Here is an 18,486-nt window from a genome sequence, read left to right on the forward strand (position 1 = left end):
GGACCTGAGCCTAAATCGAGAGTCAGACACTTAACTGACTGACCGCCCAGACATCCCTGCCTGTTGTCCTCTTCTGTTGGAGGAGATTAGCCCCCTGTTTCCAAAGCCTTATTTGATAAAAATTACCTGAGCAGTAGAACACTTCAGGCTTTTTAGGTGTCACTGGGCCAGTTACTTTAACTTTTACCAAGCGTCCGCTCCTGATATATGACAGATTTAATTAGTGTAAGAAAAAAGTCAAAATAAAGAGTCCTCCTGAAGACCTAGCTAGTAATACTGGCAGCCAGTGTGTCCAGGGTTTAATAAACTTAACCGTTTTTGAAATTGAATAGATACTCAAATTAGACTGAGCAGCAAAACTGTGTCTGTGAATGAGCAACCTTGGAGTCCCCGACCTCCACTTCTAACCAGGTCACACCTGGGGCCAGTTGGTGGCCGTGCCAGCCAAAAAGAGCATATGCACACTGAGGGAGGTTAGTCAGCCCTAAGCTGCCTATGACGTTCCCGGCTCTCCTGGGCTGGGTCGGCAGCCAGAGGAGCGAGCCAAGCGTGCCTGGGGCGGGGAGCGGGCAGCCAGGGCGCACCGGTGGGCCAGCAGCTCTGTTCCCACCAGCTGTGGCCGCCATGTGGCCATCTGTGTGTGTGCCAGACCGGATGCTGCCGCCCGACTTGCCTGACTTGAAGGACACATCCTTGCAGAGGCACCTGAGACTTCTTCCACAGCAAGCTTCTGTATGACCGCAGTGTGTGCATGCACACACACACACATACATGAGCATGTACACGCATGCACACGAGCTGCACATATAAGATGCACACACACAAGCGTGCACACATGCCCACAAAAACGTGTGTGTGTGCTCACAAGCATACACATGCACGCACACAAACACGTGTGTGCAAACATGCACACACATAAGGGTGTGCGTGCACATGGGTACAGGACACAAGCACACAAGTCCACACAAACATACACACACATGCACACACACAAGCACACACACACAAAAGCTGCACACACAGAAGCACACACACCTGTACACACACAAGCATGCCTGTGTGCACAGGCACACACATAAGTAGGCGCGTGCACACACACAGGCACACGTGTGCATGCATGCACACAGCATACACTCCATATCCCAGGCTCCAGATGTCTGGCCGCCTGTGCCCACAAGAGAGAAGGACTTTGGCCAGGCGGCCTCCAGTGCAGCAGGGGCTGTTTTGTAACTGTCACCTTGACTTACGGGGTGAGTGACGGGGCCAATGCCGGCTGTGGCGGCCACCCCCTCCCCTTCCCGGCCGGGGAGGGAGCCAGTCTGACCTCTTCTGAAGCAGCCCGACAAAGGGTAGCGTTTCTTTTGGAAGAGAGTAGGAGACGCTCTGCAGCTGGCATCATTAGCTCCGGGGCAGAGCCTGGCTGTCTGCACCACGTCTCCCGGGTCCACGTCCGGTGACAGTGCGGCAGGGGACGCGCTTGCCCAGGTGCCCGGTGGGAGAGCAGTGCAGGAATGCGCCACGAGAAGAGTGCAGCAGGAGCGTGGAGGGCGGGCCAGATGAACGGGGAGCGTCTCCTCCGGAGCTCGGCTCATGGAGCCCTTGACGGCCCTGCGTCTGCCTCGGGTCTTCTCCCAGGAGGTCCCCTCGCGCCTGCCTGCTGGCGGGCCAGGCGCCCCGGTCCACGCCGTCCGATGCGCCACGGGCTGCGTCCTAGGTCAGTGGCTCTGAACGTCAGTACTAATGGGACTGGAAACATTTCCTGCAAGTGCAGTGGGGAGGGGCTGACGCGGATCTGAGTCCCTCACCGCCCTCATCTCCAAGGGCGGTCTTTTGCCACCACCAGGCGGGCTGGGTCACCTCAACACAGTCCTGCGCCGTCCACGCCGACCGCGTTCGCCGAGGCCCCGTTGGCCGTTCTCAGTCCTTCCGCCAGGCTCAGCCCCATTGGCCATCAGGCGGGAGAGGACGGCGAGCTAGTGGCCAGCGGTGACTCTGCCTGACAGGAGACTGGGCCTCATCCCAACTAAGCAAGCATTTCAGCGTGGAGGGCTGGGCGGAGCCAACATTCCGCGGGTTCTTGGAGGACCCCACCCCCGTGTGCCACCTGCACCCTGACCGGGTCGCTCAGCTGCGGCCCAGCAGGGGTTCCCACCCGGGGGATGGAGGCCACAGACGCCCACGCATCTCGCTTGTGTGGCTCCCTGAGCTCCAGCTCTAAGCGCTTCAAATTAATCACTTTTTTAATGGTCAGAAGACTTGGTTCTGGTTCAGAACGGACAAGTCTGGGGAAGAGCAGCCGCCCTAATAGAGTGAATTATAACAGACTCCTTACTTTGGACACAGAATCTGGAGCACACGGCCTGGCCTCATGGCCCAGGGTCCCTCTCTGGTCACGGCGCGTGCGGAGGGCTCTGCTGGTGACCACTGGTGCAGTGCCCTGCCTGGAGCTCAGGACAGACACCCTCGGGCACAGGAGGGGCAGGAAGGGCTTCCGGGGGACGTACTGCATGGAGCCACAGGACCGAACGGAGCCACAGGACCCCAAGTCCTGCCCTTCGGGCCCATGAGCCAGCCCCGAATCCTCCCGATGAGCCCCATTCATCCATTCACTCCCATCCATTCATTCATTCGCTCATCCATGCTTCGCAGCTCAGGTGAGCCGAGCGTCCGTGGCGGCTCCGGGTCTTCCCTGGCGTGTCAGCTGGCTGACTGGGAAGAGCTCCTCACCGGGCCCCGAGCCATTCGGAAACTCTCTGACCCTCCCCTGATTCTAAACGGAAATCAGAGCGGTGGCTCCTCGCAGGGTTGTGGGGGAGATTAAATGACACAAATATGGGGAAACGCTCAGAGAGTACTTAGTGGGGAAACAGCCACTTTTCCTTCAGCTCACGTGTGACAGTTCTTGTCCCTGGAGTTTCCAGGAGCCAGTAGAGAGGGCTCTGCAAGCCCTGAGCTGCCCGTCCTCGGCAACGGGAGACCAACAGAGAAGACCCACAAGCAAGAGACCAGCCAAGCACTGACAGCACTGAGGAAAGTAGGGTTCTAGAACTCTCTGCAAGCCAAAAAAAAAGCATGTTTTTTCCAGGAAGGGACGGGATAAAATGTGATGCAGATGAGGTAGCCCGAGGACCAAGGCTCCAGGGCCAGGCCTTTCGATTCAGCTGGATGAGGTCATTTTTTTTTTTTTAACATTTATTTATTTTTGAGAGACAGAGAGATAGAACATGGGCAGGGGAGGGGCAGAGAGAGAGGGAGACACAGAATCTGAAGCAGCTCCAGGCTCTGAGCTGTCAGCACAGAGCCCAATGCGGGGCTCGAACCCACGAACTGTGAGATCATGACCTGAGCCGAAGTTGGATGCGTAACTGACTGAGCCGTCCAGGCGCCTGTGGAAGATGTCTTCAGTGACCTGATGGCTCCGGGACATGCTGGGGTCTGCGGCATAAGCCGCACTGTGGGTCACCGGGGCGCCCTGCACACCCCAGAGCACCCGCCACACGTGTTCACAGAAGGTCTGTCTATTGATTAAACATTGGGAGACTGTTTTTTTTGATTAAAAGTTAGGCCTTCACTCTTACTTTACCTGTTTGTAGTGCTGATCTAGAAAAATTAAAAACAAAAAGTAATGCTCACAAACTCTTATAAGGAAATTTAGAGCCTACAAACCCACTGTCAGATTTTTTTCAAATGCTTGAAGATTTTCTGTAATCTGATTTTTATCCTTCATTTTGTTAATGTGATGATCGTGTTGATTGATTTGTGGGTCCCGGAAATAAATCCCATCAATTGTGGTGCATGAGCCTTTTAATGTGCTGCTGAATTTGGTTTGCTGATACTCTGTTGAGGAGTTTTTACTTACAGTCATCAGGGATGGTGGCCTCTGAGTTTCCTTTTCTTCTTTTTTTAAAATGTTTATTTATTTTGAGAGGGAGAGGGGCAGAGAGAGAGGAAGAAAGAGCATCCCAACCAGTCACTGCATTGTCAGAGCAGAGCCCGGTGTGGAGCTCAAACCCATGAACCCGGAGATCATGACTTGACCCAAAATCAGGCTCAACAGACTGAAGTACCCGGGGTCCCAAACCTGCGATTCTCTCTTCTCGCGGGGACCTTGCCTGGTTTTGGTATCAGGGTGATGCCGGCCTTGTACTATGAGTTTGAGAGCGGTCCTTCCCCCTCTGTTCTTCGGAAGAGCTTGAGAGGGATTGGCGTTAATTCTTCTTCAACTGTTGGATAGAAGTGTCTGTCTGAAGACGCTATTTGCCCTGTTTCGGAAACCATGATGTGCAACGCACCTGCCGCGTTCTGTTCTCCGACAGCGTTTGCAGCTGTCGGACATGGCTCCATGGCGAACCTGCTGTGTCCAGTGGCCATCTGAAAGTATCTCATAGGTCCTGCCTGGAGGGACAAAAAGGTTGATGTGGCATTAAATAGAAGTCGCTGAGTAGAAGAACCATCTTTAGGGACCAACTGAAGCTGGAAAACAGAAAACACAACGTCCGGAATAGTATTTAGGAGGACATGTTTCGTTTTGGCTGTGATACAGAAATCTCTCCTGCCCCAGTGCGGGGGGCAAGGCGGGAAGCTCCCCTGTGTCTCTGGACCCCTTCGTAAGCACCTCTCTGACTCTTGGAAACCTCTTCCCCAGAAAGTCACTTTCCCAGGAGGCTCTGCTCTTTAACATCCCAATTCTAAGGGATGAATTAAAATTATTTGGCTTAGTGGAGCAGATAGGGAAGGTTTTGGCCAAGGAATGGATTCCTGCCTGGATTCCTGGAACCAGTCCCAACAGGCGGGCTCCCGCTGTTCCGGTCCACGTTCCCAGATCGGAGCGGGCATCTTCTCCCTCACGAAGGCTGCGGAATTCGGAGTGGGAAACGCACGGTGTAGATTGCTGTTTGCATCAAGACCGAAACTACAAATGGCCCTTAAGTTAAGCTGTCGGAGACGAGAGGACTCAACCCTGGGGGTAAATGCTGGGCACGAGGCGCGGGCTCGGGGTGCAGCGGGCCCGACAGCAGGTTGCCGGGCAGTAGAGAGCGCCGAGCTGCGGGCTAGGGGCGCGTCCACAGCGACTTGGTTCTGTGTCGTGGAGGGTGAACCTCTGAACTCCTGGGAGTCCTCTCCTCATCTGCGGAACGAAGCAAATCGTGGCTTCTGAGATCTGTCTCACAGAGCGGCTGCGAGGCCCAGCGGGACCATCGCATGGAGGGGACACTGGGGTGTCTTCCCAGGCACGGTCCTGACGGGGCCCACCAGGACAGGGCCCCTCCCTGCACCAGCTAAACACCCATTTTGTTTTGCCTCCTCACCCGTCCAGACACAGAGGATTCGGAGAGGAGGGGAAACGGGGCGGAGCGGAGACAGAGGCGTGGCTGTCGGGGAGCAGGCAGCCTGGCCATCGGGGAGGCCCTCTCTGGCACCCGTCCCAGGCCCTCGGACTGCGGGGCCCGGCACCCGGCGTGGAAGGGCTTTGGGGCTCAGGGTCCCCTCCCCCGGGCCTACCCGCCTTCACGAGAGAACGCGTCCGACCCCGGGCGTCAGAGCAGAGCCCCCACCTCGGACGGGACTTCCCTTGTGTCAACGCCCCGGTCCGAGGCCGCCGGCGCCCGCATTCCCTGTGTTCACAGACTGCTCACCGGGCTGAGACAGCCGAGCCGGATGTGTCCCTCCCACGCTGTTTAATTTAGGAACCGGGCGATCCGCGTGGGGGTGACAAATGGCAGTGGTTTCACTGCTGTCGCTGTTCTGAGGTCAGGACGTGCTTGGAGCCAGGAGCCCGCGGATGAAGCACAGCATTAAAAATAATAAACATTAAAAATATGTGGCCTCCCGAGTCAGCAGAGCAGAGCTAACAACCCGGTTCAGCGGAGCTGCGTGTGGGATGAGCCTGCGTCGGGAGGCGGGGGCGGAGCGCAGTGAGCCCCGGCGCCCCCTGCAGAGCCCGGGCGGGCGGGCGCAGCCAGCGGGAGAGAGCGCGGCGGAGGGCGTGTGCGTGCGTGTGCGTGCATGTGTGTGTGCGTGTGCACGTGTGCCTGTATGTGTGCTCGCGCGTGCACGCGTGCATGTGCCTGTGTGAGTGTGTGCGCCTGTATGTGCATGTGCAGGTGTGCGTGTGCAAGAAGGAGGGAGGGAGGGGCGCGGGGGGAGGGCTGGGGGAGGAGAGCAGGGTGGGCCACCGATGGCTCTGATGGGGAAGGAAGGCGTCCGTTTCTGTCCTGTGTGACCCGACAGGCAAGCCAGTCCGCCTTCCCGGTTCGTTTGCCTTTGATAATTGTGATTTGCTGCAAATCAAGATTCTGCAACCTAGCGTGGCTTTCTCACGTCTGCAGCCTTAGCTTCTCTCTCCCCGCCGTTTGTCTCTCTCCGTCTTCCCTGTCTCTCTCTCCTCCTCCGTCTCTCCCTGTCTCTCTCTGCTCCCTCATCTCCCTCTCCTCCTCCATCTCTAGTTCACGGATCAGACCCAGCAGGCTATAAATAATTCTTCAGGTAACAACTTGATTCTTTAGGAGTAGCCATGCGTATTATGCACCTGTTAGCTGTCACCCCACGTGCTGGGTGCCCTGGGCTAAACCTGGGGTCCCAGGAGCCCCTGGTCCAACAGGCCGGGGAGGAGCTGGGATGGGGCTGGAGCGGAACGTGCACAGGAGGGAGTGACATACAGTCTAAATAAAAGAATGTTTGGGGAGCTACGGCCGAGAGGTGCGGGGGGAGGAGGCTGTGCGGCCGGCGGGAGGGCCGGAGCGAGCAGGGCACGAGGCACAGGCTGCAGGGCTCCCACGTTCCTCGTGGGCACTTTTAAGCCCAGGCCAGCTCCCACAGCCCCGCTCAGGGTTGTCCGGCCCAGCGCAGGGGACCTCAGTTTCCCAGGCAGGGCTGGGGCCAGGCCAGGGAGGGCAGGGACGCAGGCCAAGCTGGGAGTCACAGGGGCACTGAGCCAGGAAGTCAGGAACGAGCGCCAGGCCGTGTGGGGAGAGGGCCCGGGTCGCTGGGGGCGGGGTCGCATGGGGAGCCAGGGCCTGTCCCCGTGGGCAGCTGGGAAGGGGTAAGCGCGCGCCAGCCCCTCCAGGAAGAAAAGTTGTGGCTCTGTGTGTGTGGGTGCAGGCCTCTTCCTGGGCCGGCCCGACGGCCCGACCGCCCCAGGGATCAGGCAGGAGCCTGCCCCTTCCCTGGCCTGGGAGCCTGGAACCCTGGCTCGGGCTGAGCGCCCATCTGAAGGAAGCGCCCACCCAGCGCCAGGTGCCAGACTCACTACCTGCAATTTGCGCACGGGGAGGCCAGATGCTTCAGAACCCGGGTGCCCGGGTATGAGAGCAGCGGGGGCCAGCGAGGTTCCCTCCCGCCTCCCGCGCCCCCTCCGAATCCAGGCCAGAGCAGGGCGGATTTTCCATCAAGGTGACTTTGTTTTAAAATAGAAAAAGGCACTGATTTTTTAAAGGCTGGACAGAGAATTGAAGAAGCCAGAAGACAAACCAGAGCCTCAGCCCACTGGGCATCGTAGAGAGAGGGCAGCGGCACCTCTGGGTCGGCGCTTTCAGACTCTGATGTGATGGCCACGACCCGGGGGAAATGCAGGTTCCCGTGTGGCAGGGCCTGGTGACGCCTAGACTCCGCGTCCCTACCACGCTTCCAGGCGACAGGCACAGGATGCTTGCTCTTCTCCGTACCGCAGCCTGCGGACCCCAACATCTGGTGAGGCCGGTGAGGACAGTGCCGTGTGGTCACGGGAGCACTGTGTCCCCGAGCCACTGCCCTGGCCGGTGGCAGATCGGACTCTCAGCGTTCTTCTGCAAAGAGGCCCGGCTGTGGCAGCCCCTGCAGCTCGTGGGGCCCCCTGGACCCCCGCCCTGGTCCCCTGGGGGTGCCTCCACCCCGGCTGCGGCAGGGGGCCGTCGTAGGGAGCCCGGCCTCCCGAGAAGGCAGGCCCCTGGACACAGCTTCTCTCCTAAGCAAACCTTCCAGAGGCAGCAATTCTGTCTCGTCCATAAGAGTCTGCATCTCAATAGTGCTTCCCAAGGGCCCTTGGGTGGTGCCGTGACCTTGGGTGGTGCCAGGACCTTGGGTGGTGCCGTGACCTTGGGTGGTGCCGTGACCTTGGGTGGTGCCAGGACCTTGGGTGGTGCCGTGACCTTGGGTGGTGCCAGGACCTCACGGGCATGAGGACGCTGCCAGGCCCTGTCCTTCCCCCGACGCAGGACTTGCAATAATTTCTGAAATAACTGACAGCGAGAGTCTCTCCCAAGCCGTCTGGATAACTGAGAACTCGGGTCACTCTGGAGAATCCCGCGGGCAGCGAATCCCATCACTGCAGGAAAGGTGCTGCTGCGTTCTATTTCCTCTCTGAAATATTTCCGTCCCGGGGATTCTGTGAGGGAGGGTGGAGGGAAAACACGGCTCCCGGCCAAATGCCCCATCTTCTGAAACCTGAGGCGTCGTCTGACCCGAGCACTGTGGCCCTCACACCCCGGCCCAGGGCCGGCAGAGCCCGAGAGCCTGGTCCTCCCGCAGAACGCGGCCGCTCCCGGGCAGGTGCGTGTGGATGGCAGGCCGGCCTCGCTCCAGGGTGGCAGGGCTGCTGGGGCTCTGACAGGTGTCCCTGTCAGGCCTTGCCGGGGCTTCCCCACCAGAGACGGCGGTCACTCCTATTTCCCACATTAACTTTAGGAGGCTGGACGGCGCCACTGACATTCCCAAGAGCCCATTCCTGGGCCACGAGGGTGTCATTGCCTCCTGTCTGCCGAATGGGACAGCCCAACCTATGTGGGGATGCAGGACACTCTTGGGGCGTCCTCCCATTTCCGTGCCCTCCTGTAGACCAGGGGCTCTGCTGACAGCATGTGTGGAGTGTGTGCCCACCAGGTAGGCTCTGGCGTCGGCGGCCTGGGCACAACCCCGTCCGTGGAGGGCCCCCCAGCTAGCCTAGAGGGTGGACCCTCATGGCCCCTGCTCATCTGACAGATGCCTGCAGATGGGAGGGGCACTAACTCAGCCCAGAAAACAGGAACCTGTGAGTCCCGACAGCAGTGTCTGTCCCTTGAGGGTCCGGGACACGGGACACACACCCTCGGAGGCTGGCGTCCCAGGCTCGGCCCCGGGTGCAGCCACACGCCGCAGAGCCCGCTGGGTGGAAGGTAAGATCCTCGCACAGCGATCGGGGGGCACAGCATGGCTCTGGATGCTGGGGAGGCGGCTGCTGCTCCCTCCAGAGGCCTCCTGAACAGTGACCCAGGCAAAGAGAGTGAGTTACAATTAAAGTCTCTGAACAATCAGAGACGAGCAGGTGCCTGTCCCGGGGGGATGCCGGCGGCGCCCGATAGCCGAGGTTGCAGATCCCAGGGGTGCGGGACTCACGGGTGGAGAGGATAGGTGCCCGGGGGGCCCCTGCCCGGCCTGACCTGCAGACCTCCCAGGGCTGTTCACCCCCTTTCTACACCCTGGCCTGCCCTACTTTCTCCTCGTGGGCTCATGCTTGGGTTTCTCAGAACTGGGGCTGTTCATCCAGGGTCAGACCCTCTGGGCCCCAAGTCCAGGGAGAGGACAAGCTTGTGTACGCGTACGGCCAATGGGCTTGGATTTTAGTCCACTCCCATTGCTCTGTGCCTCAGTATTCCAACCTGTAGATGGGGGTGACATGACTGCTCACTACCTCGTGTGTTGTTGAGATGGAAGGAGATGACAGTGGTCAATGGTAAATTCTGGCCTTTCTGCTTCGGTGTTCTTCCTTAGGAGAGCGCTGCACGCAGACCAGCAGCGCCATGACAACCGCTGGGTCCCGGAGGACAGCTCGGCCTGGGTGCGCTCAGCACTGACGGAGGTCCCGCAGCGCCAGAGTCCGGGGTCCCTGGGAACACTTGGGTGCAACGTCTTCATTTTACAGATGAGGAGACAGAGGCCGGGGGGAGAGGAGACTTGCCGGCGTCACGGCCGGGCCCTGCCTGGGATCTGCTTCCCTCCGCGGCCGCTGTTCCGTGTGAGCGAACACGGCCACCTGCCTTCCCGGCCCCTCCCGGGCGGCCGCCTTTGTGGAGGACGAGACCCTGTCATTAATAGCAATGACTATTTTTAAACAAACAAATGGCTGTCGGCACTATATTCAGCACGGAATCCAGGGAAGATAAAGTGCCTGAGGACCGGAAGGGACCGCTCACGGGGAGGTAAACTGCCTCAAAATAGATGTGAGCACCGAGCGCGCGTGGTCAGCAACAGAACTGGAGTTTTATCTTTTCAGGCCACAAAACCTCAGCCTCTTCACCCTCGGGTGGGAGGGGCCTGCGATGAATAATCACCTCCAATTATGTGGGTAATTCTGCTTGTGTCCCCATGCGGCTCAGATGAAAGTCATCTTGAATGTGACCGGCCTGTGTGTCTGGAGAACGCTAATTTTGCAGGACCGAGGGCTGGTGGGCAGGAGCAGGATAATGAAGACAATATCTTGAGGCAGGAGAGACAGTGCTCCAGGAGACAAATAGAAACCAAGGCAGGGCACGGCCTACTTCGATGGTGGTGCAAAGAGGCCAGGGGGTGGGGGGGGAGGGGCCCGCGGAGGGGAGGGAATCGGGCCAGCAGGGCCCAGGGCAGCTCCTGGCGCAATGCACTGAGCTTGCACCATGTATGGAGGGCTCAGCCTAACTTGGGGAGGCCCTGGAACGGGGAGACCCTGGAGAAAGGGTTGATAGAGGGGTCCGGGGCCGCGGACAGAGGCCACCGCAGAGCAGAAGGCGTCGCTGCAGGACGCCGCGTGCCTGGGTGGCTAGGCATGGACATTTGGTCTGAATACAACGAAACAAGACCTCAGTGTTGCCAGGCTGGGAATTCTGGGACAAACAGAAAGCCTGTGCCTTATTGTTTCACTGGGACCCCACCTGCCCGACGTGAAGTCTGTGCTCCCGACGCCGGGCGCGGAGTTTGCTGGGCAGACGGGGCCGCAGAGCAAGGCCAGGGCCGCACTGCTTCCTCTGACCTAGAATGTGCAGAGCAGTTTTGCTCCTGGCGTCCCACGCCAGGGCCCCCGCGGCTCCGGAGCACACACCGCCGTCCCCCGGGCACGGATGATGGAAGAAGCGGGCACGCGGCCACGGAAGATTCCCTGCTGCCCGCACACACCAGGCCGCGCCAGCACCCCCTGCAGGCCGCGCGGCAGTCCCCTCCCACGAAGGGCAGTCTGTGATGGGCGCCCGCGGCAGCGGGAACTCGCTGGTGGAACCACTGAGTCTGGTACCCAGGCCCCTCGTGGACGTGTGAGAGACGCATGACAGATGTGACGACACAGGCCCGTGTGCCCCGAGGAGCGAATGAAGCGCGGACAGGGGGCAGACCCTCCATGGGAGCCTCAGACTTGACGGCTCGGATTCGGGAAAACGGAGGTGCCCGCTCTGCTGCTGCGGTCATGTCTGCTTCGAGGCACTGTCCCTCCCTGCAGTCGCACCCTCCTGGGCCACAGACACTCCATCTTCCCTGGATCTTCATCCAGAATACAGAGCCTGCGGCCATTTGTTTGTTTGAAAATAGTTTTTGCTATTAAATGACAGGTCCCTTGAGCAGGATCGCTGTCGATGTCTCCCATTGCTTCTGCGTCTCGCGCTCCACCGGGCTCCGGAGCCGGCTTCACAGAGCAGGCTTAGCAATCATGACTTGCAGGAAAATGTCCAATTGGCAAAAAACCTCCTACATTGACGACATTTTCTCCTGGTGAGGCCCGTCTCCCCGCCACACCCTGTGAGCTCCCTGAAGTCAGGGGCTGCATCTATTTGTTTATGTCCCTACGGTTCCTCTCTTCACGCTGTAAGACCAGTGACTCCTCACCAACTTCCAGGCGACTTGGTGTCAATTTCACCTGGTCGGTGATAAACAAAACGAAGCCTCTGAGACTGCAGGCCTGGCGTCAGGCTCCGTGGACTCAAGCTCTCCTTCTGTCTGTCGACGTCTTTCTATAAGCCCTTAATCTATTCAAATCCCGGGGTTCCCCACTGGCCCCTGGAGACAACGTCCTCTCTGTACGAGGATGTGTTCATGTACGTTGGCAAAGCGTTTGGCACAAAATCAGCTGTGTAAAGGGCAGGCAAAAATAAAAAATAATAAATAATAATAAGCTTTACAATAATAGACATGGGTATGGACAATGCCAGCAGGTCACACAAACCTTATGTGCAGGAGCGTGATTATACGTCTAAGACCAAAGCGAAAGGAAACGGAAGAGGTGACAAAGGAGCAATGACATGTGGAGGTTACGCGGCAGGGGTCCGGGAGGGGCCGGGTCTTCAAGCACACAGACAGGTTGTATTTATTCCGATGTGAAACTCCCTGTAAGCATGCAGTGAAGGCTTATTGAAGGAATGAGTGGAGAAATAAATAAAAAGTGCTGGCCACTGGGTGGATTTTAGATGGGAGGTGACCCAAGGTGAGGGTCTCCCTTTGGCTAAGGTATTAGCGTGCAACAGGGATCACACCTGCCTGTATTCATAGAGGTTTTCTGCCAAAAAACATCACTTGGGTGTGCATACTTAATTTGAATGTGTGTGCCTGATATTGAGAACTCATCTTGCCAATCACTCTTCAGAATGTAAGTGGTACATATGCATATACATATTCTTTTATTCACCATCCAACCGTCCACCCATCCACCCGTCCATCCATCCATCCAACCATCCAACCATCCAAGCATCCATCCATCCAACCATTCACCCTTCCAACAATCAATCTATCATTCTTCCCTTCCTTCCTTCCGTCCTTCCTTCTTTCCTTCCTTCCTTCCTACCTGTTCATCCATAACTCATCCTTCCATCCATTTATATCCCATCTATCCATTCAGTGTTTACTGAGAACCTACATATGCCAACTATACACTAGGTACTAGAGGATAAGACATGAAAAAGCAAGGATAATTCTGACCCTCCAAAATTCACCTCCCAATTCAGTTGGCAGATAATGTCAGAAGATGGTCATGTTACACATAGGTTCTGTGTAGTAAGGAGGTAACTTTCCTGGAAACAGTAGTTGTAATAATCTACTCTAACATTAGCAATAACTTTTTAAAAGATAAAAACATTTCTGAGTCCATAGCTTTGTCTATCCAGCCTTAATTATTGGTCAATACTCCCAGGCTGAGAGATGTTTATGATGCTCCTCATATTATTAAAGCAATTTCACAAACTCCTAATTGCTTACTGATCGCGCCATCTTTCACTCTTAGATCATTTACTTGAAGACATCTCGAATTATAAGGCTTGGATTTTATCATGCAGGTTAACAATCTTTCTTCATTTCATGTCGGCGCATTCAGAAAATTATTTGCAAAACATTTTTTTTCCCCATCACGGATCAAAAGTGCTCATCCTGACACAAGACACATGGTGGGAATGGAGGACAGTGGGTTTGCAGGAGCCCCAGCTGGTGACGTCATCAGGAGTGTGGAGAAAGCAGGTGTACATGCGGAACGGCACACACTGAGGCCGAAGTGTGTAGGTCTTGGCTGTCTAGTGCCCATAAATACAGCTCTGTGTATCTGGCCAGACGTGAGGGCTAGCACACAAGAGCTGAAGGGGTGCACTGGAGGGGCTCCAGTCACGTCAGCCTCCTAAAGGCAGTGGACGCTATGCCAGGACAGAAGGCAGGACAAGAGTGTGTCTGACAGAGGGGCATCCTTCTCAAGCGTCACACGCCAGGTTTTCTGGGAAAGGATTTGAGACGGCGCCCTGTAGGGATGAGCACCTGGGGGAGATGTGGGTCACCGAGCCATTGGGACAGAGCCCATGAGCCAAGCCCCTGGAGCCTGTGATGGCCCCTCCGAGCTCACTCTTGGAGGGAAGGGACTGGGACCCCACAGCCCCCCCAGGGACGTCACTGATGAGACCATCCCTACAGAAGGTGGTGAGTGTGGATGAGGCAGCTCTCCTCGGTCAGGGGCTGTGCCTGGAGGGGGGCCCGGGTAAGAGCCCCCAGCCGCCAACATTCCCAGCAAGAGGGGCAATGGGTATTTAGCTCCTTGGTGGATGGATGGGGGCAAGGGATTGGTTGGGTTCTGTATCATCTGCTCCATCCAGTATGCCCCTCCCTAAATGCAGGTGCTTCCTGTGAACCCACATCCAGCCAGCTTCCCTTCCGTCCTCTGCCCTCCTTTAAAGGCTTGCTTCAGCACCTTCTTCCATTTTCAGTTCCCCCTCCACGTGCCCAGTCTGCAGCTGCCCCGGCACACCCAGTCACGGCTGCTGCCAAAAGACACAATGACCTCCGCGTTGTCAAACACAGGGAAGAGCTCTGGGTCCTCAGCAGACAAGGGGGACCCTATTCCCTTGTCTTCCAGGACTCCAGACCCCTGCTTCAGCCCAAAGCACGGCTGTGACTTCGCAGTCCTCTCGAGCACAGCGCTCTCCATGGAGCCCTCAAGTGTTGGGGTTTGTTGGGGCTCGGATCTGCGTCCTCGCCTGGCCACGGTGCACGCTCTCTGCACGCACTGCTGAAATACTACCACTACCTTACGTCTCCACCCCCAACCTCGTCCCACCATCAATAATGTGGCTCAAGTGCACGCCGGCTCTCTTTCCCACACCTCTTCCAGCGTCCTTTGCTTGCAGAGGGACCACAGAGCACCCATGCGGATGAACCAGTAAGCGGAGAGTCACCTTGACAACCTTCCCTCTATTGCTGCTCACATGCAGCGCACCACCAGCTGAGTGGCTCAAGTCCCCGCGTCGCCCGGGCTTCTGTCCGTCTCTGTAGATTCCCATCACTGCTCTGGTGGAAGCCACCTTACTGCTTGCTGGGGCCACAGTGATGATGTCACCGCTTACCTGTGCCTCCTCTGCTTGACCTCGCTAATGTCCCGCAGAGCCTGAGGAAGGCACTGCCTGATGTGAACATCGTGTGACGTCACCCCTTTGCTCAAAGCCCATCAGTGGCTCCTCTTCGTTTTCGCACTCACAAAAATGCCCTCATGTGACCACCCATGCCCTACGTGGCCTCTGCCTGCTTCAGGAACTCTCCTCCCCGTCTGCCGAGGCCGGGCTCCTCAGGGCTGTCTCCTGTCCTCTCCCTTCTGGGCCCATTTATGGTCTCATCTTCCTTCAAGATCCCTTCCTCCGGTGACCACCGGATCATGAAACCATACTAAAGGCACTGAAACCAATACTAGAACCTTCCGTATCCATTGTAGACTGGCCATCCCTCCCTGGCTCATACTCCCAGGTGCCTGTACTATTGATGCTCACTGCAGATGAAATTCTCCATTGAGCTATGTAATTAAAACCTGACGTTGTCATTCTACTGTAGGCTCTGGGAATGTAAAGATAGTTCAGACACAGTGCGAAGTGAGTGTTTCTTGGATGGGTAGATGGGCAACACATAATGAATTCTCTGAGATGTGGAATAGAGCACAAGGAGCAGACACAAACTTGAGGGATGTTCATGCTGGTGTCGACAGTGTTGGGCTGACACCTGTGTGACGGCCAGGAGCTACGGCCACTGTGTTCCCCGGGCACATGGAGACAGAGCCACCCGGGCCTGGAGTCCGGTGCGGGGCCCTGGGAGCCAGCAGGCAGGGGGCAGAGGTTCATCAAAAATGCTAAATGTCCCCCGAAGTCCATGTGCCGAAGCCCTAAGCCCCAGTATTTCAGAATGTGCCTGTATTTAGAGGTAGGTTCTCTAATGCAGTAACTAAGCTAAAATGAGGCCCATTAGGTGTACCCTAATCCAGTCTGACATGTGTCCTATTACAAAAGGAAATTGGGCCACACAGAGACACACCGGAGAAGCATACACAGAGAATGACCTTGTGAGGACTCTGGGAGAAGGGCGTCTGCAAGCCAGGGGGAGGAGCCTGCCCCCTCCTGTCCCCTTGACCTCAGCCACTGGCCCCTGGCGCAGGGAGGAGCGTCAGCTCCTCCCCACTCAGCCGGAGCAGAGTAACACACTGGCCAAGGTGAAAACCTGGGCATTTGGAGTCAAGGAATTCTGGAGAAGAGCTTTTTTGGTAAACAGGAGAGTGATCGATATTTTCACATTGCTGGAAATGCAGTGAAATAAGAACTGAAAATCTTCCCTCCAGTGAAACCACAGGGAGGCGGTGGTTCTTGCTCGGAGAAGGCCCAGAGCACATGTTGTGAGGAAGTATGGGATGTGGGAAGAGCAGACGCTGCGGCAGGTCCAATTTCTTGTCTCGGCGTGGAGAGAAAGACGGAGCCGTGGACGGATGTGTCCTGGACCTGAGAACAGTCCCTGCTCTCAGGCAGGAGAGCAGGTGCCCAGAGGGCACTGACAGAGGGGAGAGACACCCAGGGGGACAAGGGGGCTCCTGGGAAGGCAGAGACCCTGCACAGGCACAGGTTGGGGGCCACACTCCACAGAAGACGGAGATAGGCAGCAGGAAGGGTGGGGACCCACGTCAGCCTCTGAGCTTCGTGTCAGAGTGCGGGCCGACGGGCAGAAGCCCCTGTGTTTCTCTGTGAAGTTGTGGGGCTCCATTTGCTCACTCTGGATCGGGCTCCCGGGGACATGGCCAAGGTCGGGGAGCATTCAGGAATGTAGATTCCAGTTCCAGAACATGAACATCTCAGCGTTCACAATTGCTCGTCACAATAATAAAATGGCTAACTTTTGCTGGGTATCCATCATGGACCAGACAAGACACGAAGAACTTGAACTTGACCATGTCACTTCATTCTCTCCCTAACCCGATGTAGTCAGCATTATCATCATTATTTTGCAGATATAACAAACTAAGATTCAGAAATATGACTTCCTCAAGTCCACACCTCAGAACCTGATCAAAATACAGAGAGGGGCAGCTTGGCTGGTAGGGACTTCCCCGTCTCTGACGGTGATTTTGCCGAAAAGGTGTGTGATTGCTGCACAGATCAAAGCTCAGGTTTCTTTCAGAAGTCAGTAAAAGGAAAGTCTGGTCATTCTGCCCTTCAGATACTTCAGCGGGCCGCTGCTGGGTGTGCGGAAAGAATCCTTCCAGCAGCAACGGCGGGTGGCAGTGGCTGCACAGCAGGGCACCCTGGGAGTCTGGAGGCCCCGAACACCCCCGGCCGTCGTGCACGAGGCTCCGGGTGCCCCGCACCCCCATCTCCCGCCCAGTACGACTACATCACGGCAATGCCATCCGCCCCAAATACATATTGGGGTCACCTGTAACATTTCACATAAAAAAAATTCTGTCTGAAAACATGGAGAAAAGCCATTAGAGTTTAAAAACAACAACAACAACAATAACAACAACAACCATTTGCTCCTATTCTAGCCACAGGGCTTTGTGGGAAGAATTTTCTGGTGGGAAAGGGTGACTTGTCCACACAGCTTTGCCACCTGGGCCCCTGGTTGCCCTTGACTCTCCTGGTCTGGCTCCCAGCAAGACCTCTTGTCCTCTGGGAAGCTCATCCCTGCTTCTTGACCTGAGCACCCACCATAACCCCCCGGAAATGTTGAGCCCCAGGGGGCTGCACCCGCCCCCTGAGTTTCTGAGCCTGGGGGTCTGCATTTCTCACAATGACAGGGGAGGGTGGTCTGAGTCGGGGAAGCAGGGTCCCAGGGGGGATGCTGATGCTTCAGGGTCCAGACTGTGCTCCGGACAGCCCTGTGCCATCTCCACCCCCACCCCCCGCCACCAGCCCGGCCTGTGCAGATGTGCTCTGTGCTCTCACGGACCGTGCCTGACTCCAGAGGTGCCCCTGGGGACGAGGAGGAGGCCAGCCTCTGCTTCGATGTGCTGCCCACCGCCCACCTCTCCAGGCAGGCGGTCTCGGCAGATGAGAGACGGGGCGGGTGGATGTGTGCCACTTCGGAGCTGGAGTTCGGGAGTGATTGCGCTGCTGATCCATCCGGCGCGGGTCCCATGGGGAGCCCCGCAGCCCGGGACCTCACCTCCTCCTGTCCTCTGTAACCTCCAATAAGTGCCACACACAGCTTGCAGGTGGGAGTCGGTAAGGGACTCAGCTGGGAGCAGGCCCTCTCCTCACCCCTGCGTGCATCTACGCACCGCAGAGGGAGACCGTAGGACAGCAGAAGAGAGAAGGACTGAATGCAATCTTCCCAAGGGGGAGCCGGCACGGGGGTCAGGGGCCTGTGGCTTCCTCTCCACTTGGCGTGAGGTCACAAAGCATTCTGTCCTCCACTTGGGGGTGGGGGATGGGGCCCCTGAGCTGGAGGGAGGTCGGGACGGGGAGACCAGCCACCCACAGCGGCTTGCCTTGGAGGGGCGTGTGGGAGGGGGCATCCCTGTCTCCCTGTTTTCTGAGCCGCCACCTCACCCCCCTGCCCCACAGTAACAGACTGAGCCGGTCCGGGGGCCTTGCTGGGACTCACTCCTCACTGCTGTCTCTGTCCTGCAGGAGCCTCCTGGGCAGGAGGGTCATCGGGCCACGGCCACTCACGCTGGGGTAGCTTCAGGAGCCTGGACCGCACCTTCTGTGGCGGAGGTCCCCCGAGACCACTTACAGAACCTCTTTTCCCGGAACGATCCGGGGCCTTGAGGGAATTTCTCAGCAGTGCATAACA

At 57.4% G+C, this 18,486-nt stretch overlaps 2 long non-coding RNA genes across 2 annotated transcripts; one reads left to right on the plus strand and one right to left on the minus strand.

Annotated features, from left to right (window-relative positions):
* The first annotated feature begins 6,242 nt into the window (after positions 1-6,242).
* LOC115289265 lies at positions 6,243-8,265 on the plus strand. Its single transcript, XR_003907521.1, has 3 exons — positions 6,243-6,252; positions 6,447-6,486; positions 8,193-8,265. It is a non-coding gene; the product is annotated as an uncharacterized LOC115289265 (long non-coding RNA).
* An 8,360-nt stretch (positions 8,266-16,625) lies between these two features.
* Positions 16,626-17,952, minus strand: LOC115289240. Its single transcript, XR_003907499.1, has 2 exons — positions 17,854-17,952; positions 16,626-17,121 (listed from the first exon to the last, which is right to left on the minus strand). It is a non-coding gene; the product is annotated as an uncharacterized LOC115289240 (long non-coding RNA).
* Between the last annotated feature and the right edge of the window lie 534 nt (positions 17,953-18,486).

This window comes from Suricata suricatta, chromosome 4 (genome assembly GCF_006229205.1).
Source record: "Suricata suricatta isolate VVHF042 chromosome 4, meerkat_22Aug2017_6uvM2_HiC, whole genome shotgun sequence".
Taxonomy (NCBI): domain Eukaryota; kingdom Metazoa; phylum Chordata; class Mammalia; order Carnivora; family Herpestidae; genus Suricata; species Suricata suricatta.